The sequence below is a fragment of the Phyllobates terribilis genome, unplaced genomic scaffold (genome assembly GCF_046119375.1).
Source record: "Phyllobates terribilis strain yellow unplaced genomic scaffold, ASM4611937v1 Scaffold_199__1_contigs__length_3552030, whole genome shotgun sequence".
NCBI classification, from domain to species: Eukaryota; Metazoa; Chordata; class Amphibia; order Anura; family Dendrobatidae; genus Phyllobates; species Phyllobates terribilis.
The window spans coordinates 1,378,534-1,387,002 of NW_027362959.1; positions in this window are offsets into that span (position 1 = coordinate 1,378,534).

Here is an 8,469-nt window from a genome sequence, read left to right on the forward strand (position 1 = left end):
AATGCCATATAATTAGCCAGATAGTAATACCATATAATCAGCCTCATAGTAATACCATAGAATCAGCCTCATAGAAATATCATATAATCAGCCTCATAGTAATACCATCAAATCAGCCTTATATTAATACCATAGAATCAGCCTCATAGTAATACCATCGAATCAGCCTCATAGTAATACCATCGAATCAGCCTCATAGTAATACCATCGAATCAGCCTCATAGTAATATCATATAATCAGACTCATAGTAATACCATATAATCAGACTCATAGTAATACCATATAATCAGCCTCATAGTAATAGCATATAATCAGCCTCATAGTAATGCCATATATTCAGCGTCATAGTAATACCATAGAATCAGCCTCAAAGTAATACCATATAATCAGCCTCATAGTAATACCATATAATCAGCCTCATAGTAATACCATATAATCAGCCTCATAGTGATACCATAGAATCAGCCTCATAGTAATATCATAGAATCCGCCTAATAGTAACAGGATATAATCAGCCTCATAGTAATACCATTTAATCAGCCTCATAGTAAAACCATTTGATCAGCCTCATAGTAAAACCATTTAATCAGCCTCATAGTAATATCATATAATCAGCCTCATAGTGATATCATATAATCAGCCTCATAGTGATATCATATAAACAGCCTCATAGTAATATCATATAATCAGTCTCATAGCAATACCATATAATCAGCCTCATAGTAATATCATATAATCAGCCTCATAGTAATATCATATAATCAGCCTCATAGTGATACCATATAATCAGCCTCATAGTAATACCATATAATCAGCCTCATAGTAATATCATATAATCAGCCTCATAGTAAAACCACATAATCAGCCTCATAGTGATACCATATAATCAGCCTCATAGTGATACCATATAATCAGCCTCAGAGTAATATCATATAATGAGCCTCATAGTGATACCATATAATCAGCCTCATAGTAATATCATAGAATCAGCCTCATAGTAATACCATATAATCAGCCTCATAGTGATACCATAGAATCAGCCTCATAGTGATACCATAGAATCAGCCTCATAGTGATACCGTAGAATCAGCCTCATAGTGATACCATAGAATCAGCCTCATAGTAATACCATAGAATCAGCATCACAGTAATACCATAGAATCAGCCTCATAGTAATACCATAGAATCAGCATCACAGTAATACCATAGAATCAGCCTCATAGTAATACCGTAGAATCAGCCTCATAGTGATACCATAGAATCAGCCTCATTGTAATACCATAGAATCAGCCTCATAGTGATATCATAGAATCAGCCTCATAGTAATACCATAGAATCAGCCTCATAGTAATACCATAGAATCAGCCTCATAGTAATAGCATAAAATCAGCCTCATAGTAATGCCATATAATTAGCCTCATAGTAATACCATGGAATCAGCCTCATAGTAATACCATCAAATCAGCCTCATAGTAATACCATCTAATCAGCCTCATAGTAATACCATAGTATCAGCCTCATAGTAATACCATAGTATCAGCCTCATAGTAATAGCATATAATCAGCGTCATATTAATACCATATAATCAGCCTCATAGTAATATCATATAATGAGCCTCATAGTAATATCATATAATCAGCCTCATAGTAATACCATAAAGTCAGACTCATAGTAATACCATAGAATCAGCCTCATAGTAATACCATAGTATCAGCCTCATAGTAATACCATAGTTTCAGCCTCATATTAATACCATATAAACAGCCTCATAGTAATATCATATAATCAGCCTCATAGTAATATCAAATAATCAGCCTCATAGTAATACCATAAAGTCAGACTCATAGTAATACCATGGAATCAGCCTCATAGTAATACCATATTATCAGCCTCATAGTAATATGATAGTATCAGCCTCATAGTAATACCATAGTATCAGCCTCATAGTAATATCATATATTCAGCCTCATAGTAATATCATATAATCAGCCTCATAGTAATACCATAGAATCAGCCTCATAGTAATACCATAGTATCAGCCTCATAGTAATAACATATAATCAGACTCATAGTAATACCATATAATCAGCCTCATAGTAATACCATATAATCAGCCTCATAGTAATACCATAGAATCAGCCTCCTAGTGATACTATAGAATCAGCCTCATAGTAATACCATAGAATCAGCCTCATAGTAATACCATAGAATCAGACTCATAGTGATATCATAGAATCAGCCTCCTAGTAATAGCATTTAATCAGCCTCATAGTAATATCATATAATCAGCCTCATAGTAATAGGATATAATCAGCATCATAGTGATACCATAGAATCAGCCTCATAGTAATATCATATAATCAGCCTCATAGTAATACCATTTAATCAGCCTCATAGTAATACCATAGAATCAGCCTCATAGTAATACCATAAGATCAGCCTCATAGTAATAGGATATAATCAGCCTCATAGATTTATCATATAATCAGCCTCATAGTAATACCATAGAATCAGCCTCATAGTAATACCATAGAATCAGCCTCATAGTAATACCATAGAATCAGCCTCATAGTGATACCATAGAATCAGCCTCATAGTGATACCATAGAATCAGCCTCATAGTAATACCATAGAATCAGCCTCATAGTGATACCATAGAATCAGCCTCATAGTGATATCATAGAATCAGCCTCATAGTAATACCATGGAATCAGCCTCATAGTAATACCATATAATCAGCCTCATAGTAATAGCATAAAATCAGCCTCAAAGTAATGCCATATAATTAGCCTCATAGTGATACCATAGAATCAGCCTCATAGTAATACCATATAATCAGCCTCATAGTGATACCATATAATCAGCCTCATAGTGATACCATATAATCAGCCTCATAGTGATACCATAGAATCAGCCTCATAGTGATACCGTAGAATCAGCCTCATAGTGATACCATATAATCAGCCTCATAGTGATACCATAGAATCAGCCTCATTGTAATACCATAAAATCAGCCTCATAGTAATATCATAGAATCAGCCTCATAGTAATACAATAGAATCAGCCTCATAGTAATATCATAGAATCAGCCTCATAGTAATACAATAGAATCAGCCTCATATTAATAGCATAGAATCAGCCTCATAGTAATACCATAAAATCAGCCTCATAGTAATAGGATATAATCAGCCTCATAGTGATATCATATAATCAGCCTCATAGTAATATCATATAGTCAGCCTCATAGTGATATCATATAATCAGCCTCATAGTAATACCATAAGATCAGCCTCATAGTAATAGGATATAATCAGCCTCATAGTGATATCATATAATCAGCCTCATAGTAATCTCATATAATCAGCCTCATAGTGATATCATATAATCAACCTCATAGTAATATCATATAATCAGCCTCATAGTAATACCATATAATCAGCCTCATAGTAATACCATATAATCAGCCTCATAGTAATATCATAGAATCAGCCTCATAGTAATACCATAGAATCAGCCTCATAGTAATAGCATAGAATCAGCCTCATAGTAATACCATAGAATCAGCCTCATAGTAATAGCATATAATCAGCGTCATATTAATACCATATAATCAGCCTCATAGTAATATCATATAATCAGCCTCATAGTAATATCATATAATCAGCCTCATAGTAATACCATAAAGTCAGACTCATATTAATACCATAGAATCAGCCTCATAGTAATAGCATATAATCAGCCTCATTGTAATACCATAAAATCAGCCTCATTTTAATACCATCAAATCAGCCTCATTGTAATACCATCAAATCAGCCTCATTGAAATACCATCAAATCAGCCTCATTGAAATACCATCAAATCAGCCTCATTGAAATACCATAAAATCAGCCTCATAGTAATATCATAGAATCGGCATCATAGTGATACCATAGAATCAGCGTCATAGTAATGCCATATAATCAGCCTCATAGTAATACAATTTAATCAGCCTCAAAGTAATATCATATAATCAGCCTCATAGTAATACCATAAGATCAGCCTCATAGTAATAGGATATAATCAGCCTCATAGTAATATCATATAGTCAGCCTCATAGTGATATCATATAATCAGCCTCATAGTAATACCATAAGATCAGCCTCATAGTAATAGGATATAATCAGCCTCATAGTGATATCATATAATCAGCCTCATAGTAATATCATATAATCAGCCTCATAGTGATATCATATAATCAACCTCATAGTAATATCATATAATCAGCCTCATAGTAATACCATATAATCAGCCTCATAGTAATACCATATAATCAGCCTCATAGTAATATCATAGAATCAGCCTCATAGTAATATCATAGAATCAGCCTCATAGTAATACCATAGAATCAGCCTCATAGTAATACCATAGAATCAGCCTCATAGATATATTATATAATCAGCCTCATAGATATATTACATAATCAGCCTCATAGTGATACCATAGAATCAGCCTCATAGTAATACCATATAATCAGCCTCATAGTAATACCATAAAATCAGCCTCATAGTAATACCATATAATCAGCCTCATAGATATATTATATAATCAGCCTCATAGATATATTACATAATCAGCCTCATAGTAATACCATAAAGTCAGCCTCATAGTAATACAATAGAATCAGTCTCATAGTAATACCATAGAATCAGCCTCAAAGTAATATCATCTAATCAGCCTCATAGTAATGCCATATAATCAGCCTCATAGTAATACCATATAATCAGCCTCATAGTAATACCATATAATCAGCCTCATAGTAATACCATATAATCAGCCTCATAGTAATACCATGGAATCAGCCTCATAGTAATACCATGGAATCAGCCTCATAGTAATACCATGGAATCAGCCTCATAGTAATACCATAAAATTAGCCTCATAGTAATACCATATAATCAGCCTCATAGTAATACCATGGAATCAGCCTCATAGTAATACCATATAATCAGCCTCATAGTAATATCATAGAATCAGCCTCATAGTAATACCATAGAATCAGCCTCATAGTAATACCATAGAATCAGCCTCATAGTAATACTATAGTATCAGCCTCATAGTAATAGCATATAATCAGCGTCATATTAATACCATATAATCAGCCTCATAGTAATATCATATAATCAGCCTCATAGTAATACCATAAAATCAGCCTCATTGTAATACCATCAAACCAGCCTCATTGTAATACCATCAAATCAGCCTCATTGAAATACCATCAAATCAGCCTCATTGAAATACCATAAAATCAGCCTCATAGTAATATCATAGAATCGGCATCATAGTGATACCATGGAATCAGCGTCATAGTAATGCCATATAATCAGCCTCATAGTAATACAATTTAATCAGCCTCAAAGTAATATCATATAATCAGCCTCATAGTAATACCATAAGATCAGCCTCATAGTAATAGGATATAATCAGCCTCATAGTGATATCATATAATCAGCCTCATAGTAATATCATATAATCAGCCTCATAGTGATATCATATAATCAACCTCATAGTAATATCATATAATCAGCCTCATAGTAATACCATATAATCAGCCTCATAGTAATACCATAGAATCAGCCTCATAGTAATATCATAGAATCAGCCTCATAGTAATACCATAGAATCAACCTCATAGTAATACCATAGAATCAGCCTCATAGTAATACCATAGAATCAGCCTCATAGTAATACTATAGTATCAGCGTCATATTAATACCATATAATCAGCCTCATAGTAATATCATATAATCAGCCTCATAGTAATATCATATAATCAGCCTCATAGTAATACCATAAAGTCAGACTCATATTAATACCATAGAATCAGCCTCATAGTAATACCATAGAATCAGCCTCATAGTAATATCATATAATCAGCTTCATAGTAATACAATATAATCAGCCTCATAGTAATATCATATAATCAGCCTCATAGCACACTGGGTTAACATAGTGGAAGCCGGGACCCAGTCGGACCTTGGGACAGAACACGTCCTCCCGACGCCAAGGATTGCAGGCCCTAGGTCAATCAGGGTTGCCCCCACGGTCTACAGCTCCTGCACCTCATGCTCCTCAGCCTCCTCCTCCTCCTCAGCCTCCATCTCCGCATCAGTCACAAGCTGGAAGCACTGCAGCACTGCCTCGGCCAAGAGGCAACAGGCTGTGCTGAAGCTAATATGCTTAGGTGAAAAAACACACAATGCTGAAGAGTTATGGACAGCTCTGAAAGAGCAGGCAGATCTGTGGCTCAAACCGCTGAACCTACAGCCAGGCATGGTCGTGTGTGACAATGGCCGAAACCTGGTGGCGGCTCTGAGGCGAGGCGAGCTCACACACGTACCATGCCTGGCCCATGTGCTTAACCTCGTGGTTCAGCGGTTACTCAAATCCTACCCGGAGCTGCCGGATCTGCTTGTTAAAGTATGCCGCCTGTGTGCCCATTTTAGAAAGTCAGCTACAGCTTCCGCCGCCCTTGCAGTGTTTCAGCAGCGTTTGCAGCTTCTGGCTCACAGACTGGTGATGTCCCCACACGTTGGAACTCTACATTGCAGATGTTGGGAAGGATTTGTGAGCAGAAGAGGGCAGTTGTTGAGTACCAGCATCAAAAAGGCTATCGGTATTCAGTTCAGACTCCACACATAAGACCTCAGTAGTGGACGTGGATGTCAGACATATGTACCATCCTCCAAAACTTTGAGGACTCCACCAAGATGGTGAGCGGCGATGACGCCATAATTAGCCTCACCATCCCACTTCTCTGTCTTCTGAAAAGCTCTCTGCTCACAATCAAAGATGATGGATTGCAGGCGGAGCACGATAAGATGGAGCAATTAACCATACAGGGTGATTACACACAGCCAAGCCTCATCTCATCCCAACGTGGATTGGGTGACAATGAGGAAGAGGAGGAGGAGGAAGGACAGGAACTAGTTTCATGCACTATAGACGGTGCTATCTACACAGCTGTCATACCGTCTGTTCAGCGTGGATGGCCAGAGGACAGAGAGGAGGAGGAGGAGAGCATGGTCAGTCATCCTCTTGGTGAGGACACGGAAGTCTTGCCTGTTAGTAGTCTGGCACGCATGGCTGAGTTTATGTTATGCTGCCTTTCCCATGACCCTCGCATTCTCAAAATTTTAGGTCATTACTGGTTGGTGACACTTTTAGACCCACTCTACAAGGAGAACTTTATATCTCTTATTCCTGAGGCGGACAGGTGTACAAAAATGAGGCAGTACCAGAAGGCCCTTGTTGCGGAACTATTAAAAAAATTCCCATCTGAAAACGCTGGAGGCAGAGGGCACACTTCGTTCGACAACCAAGGAGTACAGGCGAGAGAGACACAACTTCAATCCAGCAGACGCAGGGGAACACTGTCAAAGTTCTGGGAGAGTTTTCTCAGACCCTCCCATCGCACAGGCCCTGAGGCGCAGGGTACTCTCACAAGGAGTGCAAAGTTTGGGAAGATGCTGAGGGAGTACCTTGCCGTACCGTACCAACGTCCTCTGTGATTCCTCTGTGCCTTATAAATATTGGGTATCCAAGCTAGATATGTGGAATGAACTGGCTCTCTGTGCCTTGGAGGTCCTGGCCTGCCCTGCCGCCAGCGTTTTAGTGCCGCTGGTGGAATTATAACTGATAAGCGCATCCTCCTGTCAACTGAAAATGCTGACAGGCTGACTCTTATAAAAATGAACAAGGGCTGAATTGGGCCAGACTTCTCAGCACCACCGAATGATAGCAGCGTAACATAAACTCAAATCCAGTGTCTTTTCTTTGGGAGGTGTATTCCCATGCACCTTTTCACACCCCCACATGGGTATACGCTTCCTGATTTTGGCTATTTGCTCTTGTCCTCCTCCTTCTCCTCATCCTCCACCACCATATCACCAGGGTGACCGTGGTCCATGATGCAACACCCACATAATTTTTTTAAAGGGTGTTTGACTCGCCCCTGGGCCGTGGGGCACTCGGAGCCAGGCAATAGGGAGACGTTGGGGGTAGTAGTGGCGTCCCGGTTCCGTGGCTCAGGGTGGTCAGACCAGTGGTAGTCCTTTAGCAGTCCTAAGTGATGTCCGACTACGCCACCCGTGGATTGTGGTTATTATGAACCGCCGCTGCAAGGCCGACCGCTGGGGCTGATGATGTATGCAGCTGAGGTAGTGTGACTCCCCACGGGAAGAGTGCAGCCCCAGGGCAGTGTAGTGGATGGTGGGGGTGATGGTGCAGAGAGTCCCAGTGCCGTTAGTGCTGGAGGAGCGAAAGCGTACACAGACAGCGTACTGCAGTCCAATGTCTTTTACTCACAGTTCATGTACTCCGGGTCACTTCTGTAAGCAGTGACCGCCCGAGCCGTGCTGCGTCCAAAAAGTGAGGGGCTCGGTCAACCCCAGGCAGTTCAGGAGCATGGCACAGGACCCCCTTCAATCC